This window comes from Bos grunniens, chromosome 16, assembly GCF_055505025.1.
Source record: "Bos grunniens cultivar Pamir isolate PY7600 chromosome 16, Bosgru_T2T1.0, whole genome shotgun sequence".
NCBI lineage: Eukaryota > Metazoa > Chordata > Mammalia > Artiodactyla > Bovidae > Bos > Bos grunniens.
This window is the reverse complement of record NC_141180.1, coordinates 48269938-48287916: the sequence shown is the minus strand read 5'-3', so window position 1 is coordinate 48287916 and position 17979 is coordinate 48269938. Positions and strand designations below refer to the sequence as shown.

The following is a 17979-nucleotide window of genomic DNA, read 5'->3' as shown; positions in this document are numbered from 1 at the left end:
ACTACAAAGTCTGTCTTGAAAGTAGAAGGGCCATTCATAGCTTCTGCTAGACTATTTAGGGAAGGAAATAGACTCTTTAAAAAAATTATTTATTTATCTATTTATTTGTGGCCTTCTTCAGTTGTGGTGAGCAGGGGCTACTCGTCATCGTGCTGCGCGGGCTTCTCATTGTGGTGGCTCCTCTTGTTGCTGAGCATGGGCTCTCGGATGCTCGAGCTTCATTTGTTGTGGCATGTGGGCTCAATAGTTGTGACTTAGACTCTAGAGCACAGGCTCAGTAGTTGGGGCACTTGGGCTGAGTTGCCCTGAAGCACGTGGGATCTTCTGGGATCAGGGACCAAACCTGTGTCTTCCGCATCGGCAGGCAGATTCTTTACCACTGAGCTGCCTGGGAAGCCCCAGGAAATAAACTCTAAAAGAAGCAAAAAGAAATGGAAAGCATAAGCCAATACACAGACGCATGCTTTTCTTTAACAGTAAAAAGTACTGTGTGAGTTGGGGACACAGCCTCCTTTGTCATTCTTCTTGAGGTATCTTCCTACTGCACCCGCTTTTGGGCTAAGCTCTGCATCTTCCACATGCCCTCATAACTAGAGTTCTGGAAATGAGTTAGATGTACTCAAATCAGATGTAATTGAGATTTGGAAGATGAAAACGAGACAGGGGCTGATTTCTGCTTCTTTGCCTTTTTCTATTGGCGAAACTGGTTAAGACAATGTGATATTTCTTTATGCAGCAGAATGCCAGTGTCCAATCTCCAGCTTTGACGGTGGAAGAGGCAATCGTGTTGAAGCAACGCTGAACGCTGTGTTTAGAGTTCAAATACCAGCTTCTTGAGGGCAGAGAGGGAGCTGGAGTGGCAGTGTTGTTAGCTTTGGGACCAGGTTCTTGAACTCAGTTGTCTGGAAGCAACTTCCTGATCAGGGCACAGGTAGCTGCTTTTATGATGGGTCAGTTTTGTGAAGATGTTCTAGAAGCTTCCTGGAGGCCTTCCTCAGGGCCTACTCTTTCCAACACTTCAAATGATTTTGTAACCATCTCTATCTACACTGAACTCTTTTCTGTTCATATGCTGGCTCCAGTTTAAACATATAATACATAATGTTTCTAGTCTAAATTTTCATTTTGCATCTGCTTATGTACTGGAGAACTTGCCATAGAAAACCACTGCATCTAAGTATTCACTTGAGAAAGGGTCTACAATGGGGCGGACACTAAGTACCTGGGGGACAGAGGTGGGAGAAAGCCTTATTTTTTACAGTTTACCTTTGGTGCACCTTGGGAGTTTTGTACAAGGTGTATATATTATGCATATACAAAGACAGCTGGGCTCCAATTTGCATCAACATGGGGTAGCAGAAGAACATTGTCCTGAGACCCATGTGACTTGTGGTCAGTCTTTGCCTCGCTAGAGTGGAAATGTGTGTGAATGGTTGTGTCCTCCCTGAAAGTCATATATTGAAACCCTAATCCTACTGTGATGGTATTTGGAGGGGGAGCCTTTGGGAGGTAATTATCTCATGGGCATGGAGCCCTCATGAATGGAACTAGTGCTCTTATGAAGAAGACCTCAGAGTGTTCCCTGGCTTTCTTTCTGCCATATGAGAATACAAGAAGTCTGCAGCCTACAACTTGGAAGAGGGTCTTATCTGAACCCTACCATGCTGGAACCCCAATCTTTGACTTTGGCCTCCAGAAACCTGAGAAAGAAACTTCTATTGTTTACAAGCCACTCAGCCTCTGAAGCTTGTTACAGCAGTTGAACAGACTCAGGCACCAGCTCAGTACGTTGATGGTTATGATATCTTTCTGGAGAGTTATGTGAGACAATGATGCATGTGTGTTTTCTAACCTAAAAATCACGTTGGAGAAAGGAGACTATATGAGTTTCTATTTATGAGCATGTATTATGTGTACAGTAACACGTATTAAGGAGCTTTCCTGGTGGCTCAGTGGTAAAGAATCTGCCTGCCAATGCAGAAGATATGGGTTCGATCCCTGGGTTGGGAAGACCCCCCTGGAGAAGGAAATGGCAGCCCACTCCAATATTCTTGCTGGGAAATTGCATGGACAGAGGGGCTTGGCAGGCTACAGCCCATGGGGTCACGAAAGAGTCAGACATGACTCAGCAACTAACTACCACCAACACCAACATGTATGAACTCCTATCAGCCTCCCAGTAATCCTATTAAGTGTTTATCACTACACTTTACTGACAAGAAAACTGAAATTCTGAGAAGTAAAGTAACTTCTGAGGATCCATGGTTAGACTCCTCTAGCTCCACAAACAGTTGTCTATCAGAACAACCACGGGCACCCTGACCATCAGCCAAAACAAAACTGGGATAATACACAAGAAGCAATAACCAGGAGGGAGAAAGAACTGGGAAAAAAGAGTGTGATACCTCCCTCTTTTCCTTGTATAACTCGACTTCTGTCCACAGGCCACCTGGTTGCTTTACTTCACCTCTATGTTTTTCAAGCAACTTGAAAAGTTTCAAACAAGATCATAATAGGACAGTTCGGCTATCCAACAGAATCTGTTCATTACAAAGTGTGTTTTTACTTTCAGCACTGGTGTGTTTATTTAAAAAAAGAAAGCAGAAAGAATGAAAGAGAGAATCTGAGCAAACACAATTGAGCTCTCTTTTAAACTCAGAAAACATCACTGCTGGGATTTCAGTTCACTAGAAGTGACATGCCGGAGAAGAATGCAAGATATTTAGGACATTTGTGCTCCTAACCAAGACAACAGCAAGTGTGCCTTCGATGATGGAGTGACTGCTCAGTGCCTAGAAATTCTGAATCAGCATCACAGGGAACATCAGTCCTGGGTGGCTGTGACTTGGCTATGTGGTAGAAACCCTTTCAGAGGAACACATTAATAACTCACTTTGAGTCTAAGTCTAAGCTTACAGAATAATCAGAAGACCTTGTCTGGGAGGGTGACCTTGCCATTCTACATCTTTAGAGAATGCCTCTACCATGCGTATAGGGTACCAAATCACATTTTGTGTGATTAGCTATCATCTCTTGAACACATAAGAAAATGTAGCTTGCAATAGATATGTCAGTGCATTTTATTTTAGTTAATCTTAAAAAATAGAGTCACCCACCAAATCAGAATGTGACTTAGGTATGAACATATGTTAAACTTGCCATCATTTCCAAACTCACAGCCAATACTGCACAGCTGTTGTCAGAGGCACCACGAACAACATATCTTTTATCACCTTTAAAATGTATAATTTCTTAGTTACCTTAATAGAAGATTCTCCTTCTGATGTGCCCTTAGTAAAATTCTTCCAGAACAAATATGAGTTCTGTCTATACTGTCATCTACCTTTCATTCAAACTCACATTAATTCTACAAAATCTTCAGCTTTTTTCTTTTTAAAAAAAACTGAAATACAATATGCTCAGACTGAATAATGCTATAAAATAATATTAAAACCACCCATAAACAACTATTTTAAATTTTTAAATTTCATGTATGCACATACATCTACATTTATATGTGTATATGTGGGGCTTCCCAGGTGGCTCAGTGGTAAAGAGTGTCCCTGCAAGCAGGAGACGCAGGCTGTATCCTTGCATTGGGAAGATCGCCTGGAGGAGGAAATGGCAACCCATTCCAGGATTTTTGCCTGGAAAACTCTATGGACAGAGGAGCCTGGTGGGCTACAATCCATGGGATCACAAAAGAGTCAGATACGACTTAGTGACTGACCAACAACAAATGTGAATATTGTTTTCTTGGGCTCCAAAATCACTGTGGATGCTGACTGCAGCCACAAAATTTTAAAATGTTTGCTCCTTGGAAGGAAAGCCATGACAAACCTAGACAGTGTATTAAAAAGCAGAGACATCACTTCGCCAACAAAGGTTAAGCTAAAACCATAGTTAGAGCTATGGTTTTTCCAGTAGTCATCTATGAATGTGAGAGTTGGATCATAAAGAAGGCTGAGTGCCAAAGAATTGATGCTTTTGAACTGTGGTGCTGGAAAAGACTCTTGAGAGTCCCTTGGACAGCAAGGAGATCCAACCAGTCAATCCTAAAGGAACTCAACCCTGAATATTCTTTGAAGAGACTGATGCTGAAGCTGAAGCTCCAGTACTTTGGCCACCTGATTCGAAGAGATGACTCACTGGAAAGATTGAAGGCAGGAGGAGAAAGGGGTGACAGAGGATGAGATGATTAGATGGCATCATTGACTGAATGGACATGAATTTGAGCAAACTCCGGGAGATAGTGAAGGACAGGGAAGCCTGGCATGCTGCAGTCCATGGGGCTGCAAAAAAGTTGGGCGTGACTTAGCGACTGAACAACAACATAAACAGCATATATACTTAAAAACTTGAAAACACAGCAGGCATTCTGTTTCATATTTTTTTGGTTTTCATTTAACAACATATTATGCTAAAATTAATACAATATATTAAAATTTTCTACACTGCTACAGAATATTCTTAATTCTAATATTTAATGTTCTTTTGTGTTGTTTAGCTCACCTATTACTCTATTTAAAACAGTATCCTCTTCACTCCCTGGACTCCTCATCCATGTTCTATGCTTGATTTTTCTCCAAAATACTCATCACCATCTGCCATACTGTATGTTTACTTAGGTATCCTGTTTATGTCTGTCTTCCCCATTGGAAAGAGAGCTTTGAATGTTGTGTTCACAGCTGTATCTCTAGGACCAAAGATGATAACTGACACTTGGTAGACATTTAACAAATATTCTTTGAACAACTGAATGTGCTATAATTTATGAAACCCAGCTCCCTAATGTTGGACATTTTGGTCATGCTGAGCTTTTATATGTTTGATGCAGTTGAATTAATTTCTTAGGATACATTCCTAGAAGTGAGTCAAGGTTTGGGCATCTTCATGGCTCTTTCTTAGGAGGATTGGAGTCACTTTCAATAATTAATTTTGGCACCTAAATCACTATGGATAGACCCCTAGGGCCTAAGAATTAAAATTTAATAATAGAATTTTTTATCATGCTGATGTTCAGGAGGTGAACGAAGGTAAATGTATATGAGATGCACATTCCAACAAGCTTCCTCAAAGTTAATATTCAACATATTCAAAATGCTGACTTCAGGATTTATTCTGGCAACTTTCTGGTATTGTATATTATGGATCAAACCAGAATTTTATAAAATATAATAGCAGTCAAACATCTGATAAATTCTGCCCACTTATGGTAATATTTCTTAGCAAGTAATGAAGGAACTTTCTCAGCCTGATAAGAAACATCCATAAAAACCTACAGCTAACATCATACTTAATGGTGAAAGGTTGATTTCTTCTTAAAATCAAGAACAAAACAGGATGTTACTCTTACCTCTCTACTCAACATGCTGCTGGAAGTCTTAGGGCAAGGGGCAAGATGCAAGAAAATGAAATAAAAGGCATGCAGATTGGAAGGAAAGAAAACTGTCCTTATTTGCAAGTGACATAATTGTCTCTGTAGAAAATCTCAAGGAATCTACAAATAAAGTCTTAAACTAATAGCTGTTTTTAATAAGATCTTAAGATACAAAGTCAACACATAAAAAATAAATATACTTTAAGTAAAAAAACAAACAGAATTTATAACACAACTATTTACAATAGCACACAAAAAAAGAAAGAAACAAAGAAAAAAATACTATGTATAAATCTAACAAGACATGCTAACTGCTACTGCTAAGTCACTTCAGTCGTGTCCAACTCTGTGCGACCCCATAGACGGCAGCCCACCAGGCTCCCCCGTCCCTGGGATTCTCCAGGCAAGAACACTGGAATGGGTTGCCATTTCCTTCTCCAATGCATGAAAGTGAAAAGTGAAAGTGAAGTCGCTCAGTCGTGTCTGACTCCTAGCAACCCCATGGACTGCAGCCTACCAGGCTCCTCCGTCCATGGGATTTTCCAGGCAAGAGTACTGGAGTGGGGTGCCATTGCCTTCTCCCAACAAGACATGTTCAGGTTCTATATGCTGAAAAGTACAAAGTACTAATGAAAGAAATCAAAGACCTAAGAGGCACTGTGTTCCTGGATTGGAAGACTCAACGTTGTAAAGATGACAATTCTCTCCAAATTGATTTGATTTCTTTGGTTGGACTTCCCAGCAATATTTTTGGTAATAGATATAGACAAAAGTTTTTTCTAAAGTTTATTTGGAAATGCAAGGGAAATGTTAATAAAATAGCTGAAGTAATTTTGAAAAAGAGCAATCACGCTTTGGTAGAAAGGGGATGGAAAAACACTAGTCCTCAGCTCACATCTATTATCAACTAGACATTTCACATGTGTTATTTCACTCAATCTTCATAGGAGTAGTGAGAGCTGTTTATCGGTATCCTGAGTTTGTAGAAGATGTTAAATTACATGTGTAAGGTCATGTAGTCCCCAGTAGCTCAGTGGGTAAAAATCCACTTGTAATGCAGGAGATGCAGGTTTGATCCCTGGGTCAGAAAGATCCCCTAGAGAAGGAAATGACAACCCACTTCAATATTCTTGCCAGGGAAAACCTATGGACAAAGGCTACAGTTCCTGGGGTCTCAAAGAGCCAGACGTGACTGAGTGACTAAACACACACACACATACTAAGCACAGCCAGTAAACAACAAAAATCCAGATCTGCCTGATTCCAAAGCCTGTCTGCCTTCTCCTCTAGGGCTACTGATTCATTGATTTACTCAGCAAACATTTAATGATCAACTACCTTCCCATGGCATTGTACCAGGTACTGGCAAAAAGCATTTAGCCAAAAGTATGTGGTCTTGTTCTCCTGTTATGTGTTAGAGGAGATGAAGTCAGATATGAATCAGAGTCACACAAGGCAATGTAAAATTGAAGCTCAGTAACTGCTGAAATAGAATCCTCTGACGTTAGCTTTCAGGTAGTTGAGGGGCTGCATCCCTCCTCCCCTCTTTCAGAATTCTAAAGACTCTAAGAATGGATAAGTCACATTTCCTTCAGGACATTTTCCCTGATAGGAAACATTCGAGAAGCTCTCCTCTTGGAGATGCGCTTTCTGAGACTGAGAAAAAGTTTGTAAAAACTGACACCAACTTTTATGGTAGGAAAGAGTTAAAAATAAGATTTGTTAAATCAAAGGTTTACAATGTTAAACGGATCCAGCAGCAATTACCTAGTAAGTTAATCAGCTTGTGGACCTTAAGCATTAATACATGATAACTAGCAAGTTATCAGGCTTCCCTGGTAGGACAGCTGGTAAAGAACCATCTGCAATGCAGGAGACCCTGGTTTGATTCCTGGGTCAGGAAGATCCTCTGGAGAAGGGATAGGCTACCCACTCTAGTATTCTTGGGCTTCCCTGTGCGTAAGAATCCGCCTGCAATGTGGAAGACCTGGGTTCGATCCCTGAGGTTGGGAAGATCCCCTGAAAGAGGCATGGCAACCCACTCCAGTATTCTTGTCTGGGGAATTCTATGGACAGAGGAGCCTAGTGGGCTGCAGTCCATGGGGGTTGCAAAAAGTCAGATGTGATTAAGCACAGCAGAGCACAGCAAATTATCATTTAATTCATCTGTCCAAAGAAGGGCAGAGGCAGAATATTAGTGGGGTCCCCAGACTCTGATGTTGTTTATCTGGTAATTTCTGGAAATAGAAGGGAGTGGCATATAATCTGGCACACACATGGCAACAATTTACTTTCAAAATGCAGTGCGTAACACCAGAGTCCTGGGTGTCCCCTTTCCTTGAAGGTGTGGCGTCTGTACTCTATACCAGGGGAAGTTGGGCCCCTGGAGCAAGCCAGGTCCTCGTAATCTGCCAGCGCACAGAAGGCATGTGGGGCGGCCGGCTTTCTCAGAATTCCTATGCCTCGCCCTTGCTAGGAGCACGACAGTAGCCTCGCTGACTGCAGAGTTACTCTGTGGCCAAGGCAATTGCTCTCTGCTGCTTTTCAGCATGTATGTCATAAGAGGTCATTTAGAAAATGGTTTTGAGTAACTGAGTTACTTGCTTCTGTTTCCTCAGGAAGCCAGGGTTCCCAGTTCAAGAAGGTTGTTTACCCACTTGCTCTCTTGCCCTTCCACATTCCTGCATCCAACCCCCAAAACCCTACCATGAATTTTGCTGCCTGAATGTTGCTTCCTTCCTCCTTTTCTAATCTAAATTCCACCCACCCTTCAGGGCCTTCTTCAGGTCCTTTACAATCTCTTACTAGGACTCTGAGTTCCCAGGGGTCTCTTGTCTGCCCCTGAATTCCCAGAGCCCCTGATTAATTCTATGATGCACTTTGGTTCTTATTGGTTCATTGATTTCTGAACTCATTTATTCATCATTTAAGAAAATGTTTAACGAGTGGCAGTTTTGTGCCTGGTCTTGAATAAGGCTCTAGAGATTCTTCAACGAGTAAGATACTAGTTTCATACAATGTCTTGCCTCTCAGCTAAAGTTATGTAAGCTCCTGGATGTTGAACCATGTTTATTTTTTCAATTAATAAATTTGATTGTGCTGGGTCTTAGTTGCGGCATGCAGGATCTAGTTCCCTGACCAGGGATCGAACCTGGGCCCCCTGTGTTGGGACTGTGGAGTCTTAGACACTGAACCACCAGGGAAATCCCAGAACCATGTTGTTTTGATGGTCTTTATCTTCCCTCTCCTTGTCCTCCTACCTCACTGTCTTGCAAAGTGTTCCCCATCCAAGGAAATGCTCACTGCATACAGAATCAGTCAGTCAGTCAGCCCACTCCATAATCTGGCAATCTAGTTAATACGTTTTAAACTTTATTCTTCTTGTATCATAAACAGCCAGTTGCCTTAACATAGGTATATCCCATTTCTAAGGAAAAAATGTTGATCTAGAAAAAGCTCTTCAAATAATTCAAAATTGAGATATGAATATTCAGTTTCCAAAAGAATTCTTCACTCTACAAAATGGTTTGCCACAAAGTTTCTTTATATTGTGAGCTCTTGTCCCTAGAGCATTCAAAATGCAATCAGCAATTCAGTAATGCAACCACTAAGTGAGAAGAGAGAGGTTTGGGCAGTAACTGGTGTTACCTGCTTAGACTGAAGTGGGTAGAGACCTCCTTGTTCTTAAAAGCAGTCCTCTAAGGACAGCAGTTATTTTAGCTGTCTCCAAGTACTGCCAAGGCTCACTGCAGAGTTATAGGACTTGATCTTTTTTACATCATTGAAAGGGTATTGTGATGCACTGTGACTTAGAAACTTTTGGTAGGTAATGCCTTTCAAGTCTTGGACTTATTAAAAATAGAGATCCTTTGGTCTCCCTGTACACGAAAGAAAGGATAAAAATTGGTGTGGAAAGGAAAACCATGTGGCAAGTAACCTGGACTATTTAATCACTAGAATTTTCTGTAAAGGTTATTCCAGAGACAGCATAAGGTCAAAGATCTGAGAGGTGCTGTACTGCAAGCACTACCCTTTGCAAGCTAAAATTGAGGAAGTAGGGGTTGGCCCCTGGAACAAATGAGTCTAGCTCTGCTTGGTCCAAGGCTAGATTAGGCTCCATCCTGCTACTACTGAAGGTATCAAAGCAGACATTTAATTGGCCCTCTGTATGTCTTCTTTGGGAAAATATTTCTTCAAGTTCTCTGTCCATTTTCTAATCAGTTTGTTAGTTTTTCAGCTAATGTGTTATACAAATTTTTTATGTATATTTGGCTATTAACCTCTTACCTAACATACTATTTGCAAGTAACTTCTCCCATTCAGTAGGCTGCCTTTACATTTTGTTGACAGTTTCTTTCATTGTGCAAAAACTTTTTGGTTTAACTTACTCTCATTTGTGTATTTTTGCTTTTGTTGCCCTTGCCTGAGGATCCAGAAAAATATTGCTAAGACGGATATCAAAGAGCATGCTACTATGTTTTCTTCTAGGAGTTCTATGGTTTCAGACCTTACATTTAAGTATATAATCCATTTCAATCTTTGAATATGGTATAAGAACATGGCCTAGGTTTATTTTATCGTATGTAGCTGTCCACTTTTCCTGGCACCATTTTTTTTGAAGATACTATCTCTTCCCCATGTGTATTCTTGCCTTCTTTGCTGTAGATTAAGACTAAACCTACAATATCTCTGAGGTATGCCTGTAGTCATTTTGCGAGCTATAAATTGGTATCTGATTATGGCTTTGATCTGCGTTTTCCTGATGATTAGTGATGTTGATGAGTTTATTTTTAAGCTATTTTGTTCCATTGATCTCTGTGTCTGTAATTTTATCCAGTACCATATGGTTTTGATTACCATAGCTTTCCATAGTTTGAAATCATGGAGTGTAATACCTCCAGGTTTTTTTCTTCTTTTTCAAAATTATTTTGACTATTCATGGTCTTTTGTGATCCCACCCAAATTTTAGGATTGTTTGCTTTAGGTCTGTGAAAAATACCATTGGTATTTTGATAGGAACTGGGTTAAATCTATAGATTGTTTTGTGTGGTATGGACATTTTAACAATATTCATTCTTCCAATCCAAGAACATGAGATATCTTTCTATTTCTTTATATCATTCTCAAATTCTTTCATGAATATTTTATAGTTTTTCAGAGTATAGGTCTTTTACCTCCTTGGTTGTTTATTCCTAGGTATTTTATTCTTTTTGATGCAATTTAAAATGTTTGTCTTCTTGCTTTCTCTTTCTGACAGTTCATTATTGGTGTACGGAAAAGCAACAAATTTTTTTGTATTGTATCCTGCAGCTTTACTGAATGCATTGATTAGTTCTAATAGTTTTGTATATTATATATATATAATCATTATTTCTATATATATTATTATGCCATCTGCAAATAATGACAGTTTTACTTCTTTTCCCCAATGTGGATACATTTCATTCTTTGTGTTGTCTAACTGTTATAGCCAGGACAACTAATGCTATGAATAAAATACTAATACTTTGAATAAAAGTGGCAGGAGTGGGCATTCTTATCTTATTCTTGATCTTAGAGGAAAAGCTTTCAGCTTTTCACAATTGAGTATATGTTAGCTGTGGGTTTACCATATATGGCAGTTTATCATATATGTCATATATGTGCCAATATTGTAGCTGCCTGGGAATTTCCTGAAATGCTTTGAGAAATTATTGATAAAGGCATGTACTTATCTAGCAGGTTTTCTTTTCCTGGGGATATGGAGTTTATGATCATCACAGGAGTCTAGTGAGATGGAAGGCGCTTTCCTCTCAATAATTCATTCATAACCTTAATGCTTGTTTAGCAGATTTATAAATTCATGTCTGTTACATTTGACAACAAGGCTTCACAAAATATTTAAGTAGATGAGAGCACAGCTGAGTTTCCAAAGCGTGTAGTGTGGAGCAGAAAGAGAACTTGTTTGGACAGAATTCATTGTATCTCGTCAGTATCTGGTCATCCTTAAAGAAATGCCTGGCCTTCCAAAAGGAATTTTTTAAAAATTCCTAAACCTTATTGGATTCTTCCAAGGTAGTAAAGTATCTGTCCTTCCTTTTCAAGCAGTGGTTCACGGCATCTCAAAGCATGCTGATGCCTGAGGTTCTAACTTAATGGGCCCGCGGTGGGGGAGGAGGAAGGTGTGGACACCAACGTTGTTTAAAAATGTCCCAACTGACTCCAGCAAATTGTTGGCATTGAGAAATTTGGTCCTCAGGGTTCTCCAGCCTTCCTAATCTCACGTGCCCTCACTAATGCCCTTGAGGTAGTCCCTGGGTCAGGCAACAAGCTCTTCAATGAGATAAGAAACTAAGGCACAGAGAGGTTCATGGGCTTCTCTGATGCTGTGCAGCCAACGAGTCAAGATTGGAATCAGTGACTCCAAAACAATAACATCACCTTTTTCCCCAGCAACTGGTGACATGAACACAGACTACACGTATGAAGAACAACTAGGGGTGAGGTATGACCACCTGTGTCAAAGATATCACAAAAGGGTATGAAACAGTTCTGAGCCAACTGTTCTCCTGATCAGACACAGATGCACAAAATGGGGATACTTATTTGAAACCATGCAAGGAATGAAGCATTAATTTCCTCTTTAAAGCCTTCCTTCCCTCACATTTATTGCTATTGATTCCATTTTCTTAGAAAATCCATCAAGATCCACAGACTTCCTACCACCTGGGTTCTTAGCTCTGTCACTGAAAGACACTGGAAAATTCTCAAATGTCCCTGTAATTTAGGTCCAAAAGTCACTACAAATCTGCATTTGCATGTGACAGGACTACAAAAACTTCCGTGCTTGCTTTTTTTCTTTTTTCTCTCTATTTTTTGGCTGCACTGTGCAACATGCACAGTCTTAGTTCCCTAACCAGGGATCGAACCCGTGCTCCGTCTAGTGGAAGCCTAGTATCTTCACCACTGAACGGCCTGTGAGTGTGTGTGTGCTCAGTTGCTCAGTCCTGAATGACTCTTCGCAACACCCTGGACTGCTGCCTCCCAGACTCCTCTGTCTATTGGATTTTCCAGACAAGAAAACTGGAGTGGAAAGCCATTTCTTACCCCAGACAAACAGGTTTTTTATGTGGATAAGACATGACTGTAATGGAAGAGGATGCCAGACCAAAGTTACATCAGTAAGGAGGAAAAGTTGATGCCAGCCTATAAAGTGGCAAAGGACGAGCTACTTCTGTTGTTTGGCGGCAATGCTTCCGGTGATGTGAAGGTGAAGCCTCTCTTTGTTACCATTCAGAGAACCCGAGAGCCCTTAAACAGAAGAGTCCCCCAAAGACTGGGTTCAGTTCAGTTCAGTTCAGTCGCTCAGTCGTGTCCGACTCTTTGCGACCCCATGAATCGCAGCACGCCAGGCCTCCCTGTCCATCACCAACTCCCAGAGTTCACCCAGACTCACGTCCATCAAGTCAGTGATGCCATCCAGCCAACTCATCCTCTGTCATCCCCTTCTCCTCCTGCCCCCAATCCCTCCCAGCGTCAGAGTCTTTTCCAATGAGTCAACTCTTCTCATGAGGTGGCCAAAGTACTGGAGTTTCAGCTTTAGCATCAGTCCTTCCAAAGAAATCCCAGGGCTGATCTCCTTCAGAATGGACTGGTTGGATCTCCTTGCAGTCCAAGGGACTCTCAAGAGTCTTCTCCAACACCACAGTTCAAAAGCATCAATTCTTCGGCGCTCAGCCTTCTTCACAGTCCAACTCTCACATCCATACATGACCACAGGAAAAGCCACAGCCTTGACTAGACGAACCTTTGTTGGCAAAGTAATGTCTCTGCTTTTGAATATGCTATCTAGGTTGGTCATAACTTTCCTTCCAAGGAGTAAGTATCTTTTAATTTCATGGCTGCACACAAGCCATTTTCCAGGTCTGGTTTTGCCACCACTTTATCCCTGAGGTAGGGAAATATTGCCTAGAGAAGGACATCCCATTCAACAGTCTTTTGCCAAAAATATTAATGCCAGATCCACAGATTACAAGTAGCCCAGCTCCATGGACTCTCTGGAACCAACTGGCTGAGACTGAATTGTTGTGTTTGAGCTCAAGTTCTCCCTCTATCCAACCCAGCTCACTTTGTTCTATTACAGAATTAGTTCCTGAGACTGTTTCCCAATAAACCACCTTCATACAATTCTGTCTTAGAGTTGTCTGTTTCTCAGTGAATCTTAAAAGAGTTGGTTCTGTGAGTTGTCTGAGGAATAGACTCTGAATTGAATTTTGGAATTGCGTCACCCAAGACTATTGGTGAGGACATCACCACTGGTGGCAGGTGGAGCAGGGAGAGCCGCTGGCATTCTATAGCAGAGCAACTGTTGAGACTTTCACTTAGAGGACATGAAAGGAAGGAATCCGTGGGCATGTGCAGTTTCTCAGGCATTGGAAAAGCTGGAGAAAGAAGTAATTATTAGAGCAATGGAATTAGATGGTTTTGATGAGTTCCACTGTGTTTTGCAATAAGATAGAGAAGTATGAGGATGACTAAGCATTAACTTAGGCAAAATGTGAAATTGAGGACCTCCCCTTGTAGCGCATAGAAAGACTCTCATTTGTTGTGGCAGGAAGGTGGGAACCGATGAGAATCAGTCTCAGGACGTAGGCATAAGTGTAGTGAAGTTCCAGAGAATAGTGAACAAATTTGCCATGCAAATGTCAAGGCCATGATTGGAAAGGAGTGGCAACCAAAGATTTGGGATGAGAAAGAATAGGTACTTGGGAACCTTGAAAACAGACTTATCTGAATTTCTGGACCTGCAGAAGTGAACTACTCATCTCTTTAAAGGGTTATTGTTCCTCTCTTGCTTGAAGATCATGCAGAGTCCATCTTCCCTCTTTAGAATCTACCCACTTTTCCTCTTCTGACCATCAGACAAAACTTAGACCAAGTAACAGTGTAATCTGCAGGGAGTGTTGGACCTGCTTAGAGAGGAAAGAAATTATGAGTCAAAAAAATATAACCTGAATTCTAATCATAAGGAAAGTTTGGACAAGCTGAAATATTTCTACAAAATAACTCACTTGAACTCTTTAAAAATGACAAAGGAAGATAAAAAAAAAAAAAAGCTAAGACGCTCTTCCAGATTGAAAGCCTATAAGAGATAAGACAAATAAAAGCACTCTGTAATCTTGGACTGGATCCTGGCCCAGGTTGTAAAAGGGCTCTTCAGCCCACCCAGACTCCACCTACTGGAGTCCCAACTGAAAGTATTCAGTCCTTCCCTGAGAATTTCCCATGACTGAAAAGAGTGTTTCCTGAGGCAGACCACCTCCAGCGGCTGGTTAACATGGGTATACAGAAGCCCAGTCTCCTGGCTCCAATTTGGGACGTCTCTGAAATTCCATTCTAGCTTTGGAGCTCTCCATGGCATTGGCTGAGGCCTCTGATGCAAGTGCAGTTCAGCTGATCCTTTTGCCAGATCCTGTTGCTACAAGTGTATGTGTCCTCAACTGGGTCCAACTGTTTGTGACTGCATGGACCATAGCCCACCGGCTCCTTTTGTCCATGGGATTTCCCAGGCAAGAATACTGGAGTGAGTTGCCATTTCCTCCTCCAGGGGATCATCCCCACCCAAGGATTGAACCTGTATCTCCTGCATCTCCTACCTTGGCAGGTGGATTCTTTACCACTGAGCCACATGGGAAGCCATTTCTACAGGAACATATCCCCAAATCTCCGCTAGGCAAATTTCTATCACAGAGTGTTTTCCAGGAAACTTTATGTGGGAGACCCACTCAGAGCTAAAAGACCTCTCTCTTTTAAAGAGCCACAATTCCTGCTTTCTCCATCTGTTTCCAGTCCAATGCTGGGGAGAGGACGAGGAAGTAGTGACTAAAGTGTATTCCATTTAAAGAAAGCTTAAAAGAAGAAAAGAAAGAAAAAAGTTTCTTCCCTGATTAAAAAAGTTATTCTCAAGTTTCTGGTGTCATGAAATCTACTAAAAAATCTAAAAACTTGAGAACTATTTAACACAATACTTGTAATTTTAAATTAACAATTAAAAATTTTCTCTTTCTCTAGTAAATCCTACATGAATGTTCAAGAAGAACCTGCCAGGTGCTTATTACTGCACTGGCCGCAGGGAGTGAGGAAAGCCCAGGAGGATCAGAATCAAACACAGACCAGAACTGCAGCTCTGCTGGTCAGTTCTGCACCTTTGCTGCAAAGTTGGATTAAAAAAACAAACCTACCACATAAGGGTCATTCCCATTAGGCTTATAGGAGATGATGCCTGCGGCAGCAGCTTGTTAGTTTGTAAAGGTTCGTTATAATTATGTAGGGCAGTATAGACCTGTTTCAAGCTGACTCATGAATCTGTCCTTAGGACAATTGCATATAGTACACTTTTTCAGAGATTTTATTTAGAAAACTGCAAACTCATAAAGTTGAAAGAACAGTACAATTAGCATCTATATACCTTTTACCTAATTGGGGAAGTTTTTAAATAATTTATGAAGTCATATAAATTTTTTTGTGAGTCATTTGAAAGTAGATGACATGACACAACTAAGCATTTCAGCATGTGTTTCCTAAAAATAAAATTATTTTCTACTGTAAAAAATGAATGAATAAAAAATCTCAATTAGAGTCAAAGCACTAGAAGGGGAAGCTCTCACTCCCTTCTAGGGTAGCAGAGCCTAGCAGAGGAAAAAGAAAAATTCCTCTTCTTTCCTGGCAAGGACTCAGCCAATGAAAGCCATGGACAATTTGTAGCCCTCCCAACTTCTTTTCCCCACTATAAAAGCATTCTCCTTCCCTTGTCATGGGGTGACTTATGCAGCTTCCCATGGCTGCAGACCCAGAAATGTAACTCTCATTGATCTTGAATAAATCATCTTTTCTGGAGAAATAACTGCGTCTGTTTCAGGTTAATGCTATTAACTTCAGTACATTGTCTCACATAAGTGACACTAAAAATTCTATAGTATTTACTCATGTACAGTCTAAATTGACTCAGAATTGTTTTTGAAAGCTGATTTTTTTGTAAATAATTTAAAACCTGAAGTTAGTGCTGGCTTTAGCAGCACATATACTAAAATTGGAACAAAACAGAGAAGATTAGCCTGGTCCCTGTGCAAGGATGACATGCAAATTCATGAAGTGTTCCATATTTTGCACCTTTCCCCACATCAAGACTTGAATCACAAGCTGGATCAAGAAGATTTCTGGGAGAAATATCAACAACCTTAGACATACAGATAATATCACTCTAATGGTAGAAAGTGAAGAGGAACTAAAGAGCCTCTTGATGAGGGTGAAAGAGGAGAGTAAAAAGCTGGCTTAAACTTAATGTCAAAACAAACAAACAAAACCCAAACCCAAAGTTAACACACCATAGTTGGCTGTTATGTCTCTGGTTTCTGCTAATCTACAACAGAAGCCCTCAGAATTTTGTTGACTTTTTATGATAATGATTTGCTCTAAGAGGCCACACTAATTGTCTCATAATATGTCTCACAGTCTATTATTTTTTCATTTCCTCATAATTAAATTTTATATAAACATTTTTGGCAAGACTATCACAAATGGGATATTGTGGCATATTATATACTTTTAAAGATTGATCAAGATATATGTCAATCACACCTCAATAAAGTGATTTAAAAAAAGACCCTACCAAAAAGTTGGATAGTTCTTTTGCTTGTAGGTTACAAAAACGATTACTATTAACCTAATGGAAAGTATTAATTTCTTGGAAGGCTATTAGTGTAGGATTTCATATAAAATGAAAGGGAGGGGGACTTCCCTGGTGGTCCAGAGGCTAAGAATCTGCCTTCCAATACAGGGGACGTGGGTTCAATCCCTGGTCAGGGAAATAAGAGCCCACATGCTGCAGGGCAACCAAACCCTTGTGCCACAACCACTGAGCCCGTGAGCCGCATCTACTGATGCCCTCACATCTAGAGCCTGTGTTCCACAACAAGAGAAGCCCCCACAATGAGAAGCCACTGCAGCAAAGAGTAGCCCCTGCTTGCCACAGCTAGAGAAAGTCTATGGGCAGCAGCAAAGACCCAGAGCAGTCAAAAATAAAATAATAAATAGTAATTGTTTAGACATTGAAGGAAGGATGAGAATCACTAAGCCTCAGGAAGGCAAGCATTAGGACAGGTCTTGGGATCCCAGAAGCAGGGGTTCCTGGTCCACTGGGTACTGAAATTGATATGACAGTGACACAGCCCATCAGTCAGAGGATAGGATCACAGCCTGTTCAGAGCCACTAGGGAAATAGGATCAGGCAGCCACTCCAACTGCTTTCTATTTACATGATGCTGACAATTTACTGTTATACAAAGCTTATGTAAAAGATACTTTTACTTGCTTTAATTGTTTGATTGTCCCATCAGACCAAGAGATAGGAAAAGTCTGTGAAGAATCCCAAAGCAATAAAATGTATCCTGAGTCATAAAATCATTTTATGCATGGTACAGACTGAATGAATGTGCCACCTGAAAAATGTATATGTAGAAACCATATTCCCCAGTGTGATGGTATTTGGGGTTGGGGCCTTGAGAGGTTATTAGAGTTCAATTGAGAGTGGGGCCCCTTTGATGAATATTTTGTTGTTAAGT

General features: G+C 40.7%; 1 non-coding gene across 1 annotated transcript; it reads left to right on the top strand.

Moving 5' to 3' along the window:
* Positions 1-16418: 16418 nt before the first annotated feature.
* LOC147356770 (U6 spliceosomal RNA) lies at positions 16419-16525 on the top strand. The gene has a single exon (XR_015143886.1). It is a non-coding gene; the product is annotated as a U6 spliceosomal RNA (small nuclear RNA).
* The last annotated feature ends 1454 nt before the right edge of the window (positions 16526-17979 follow it).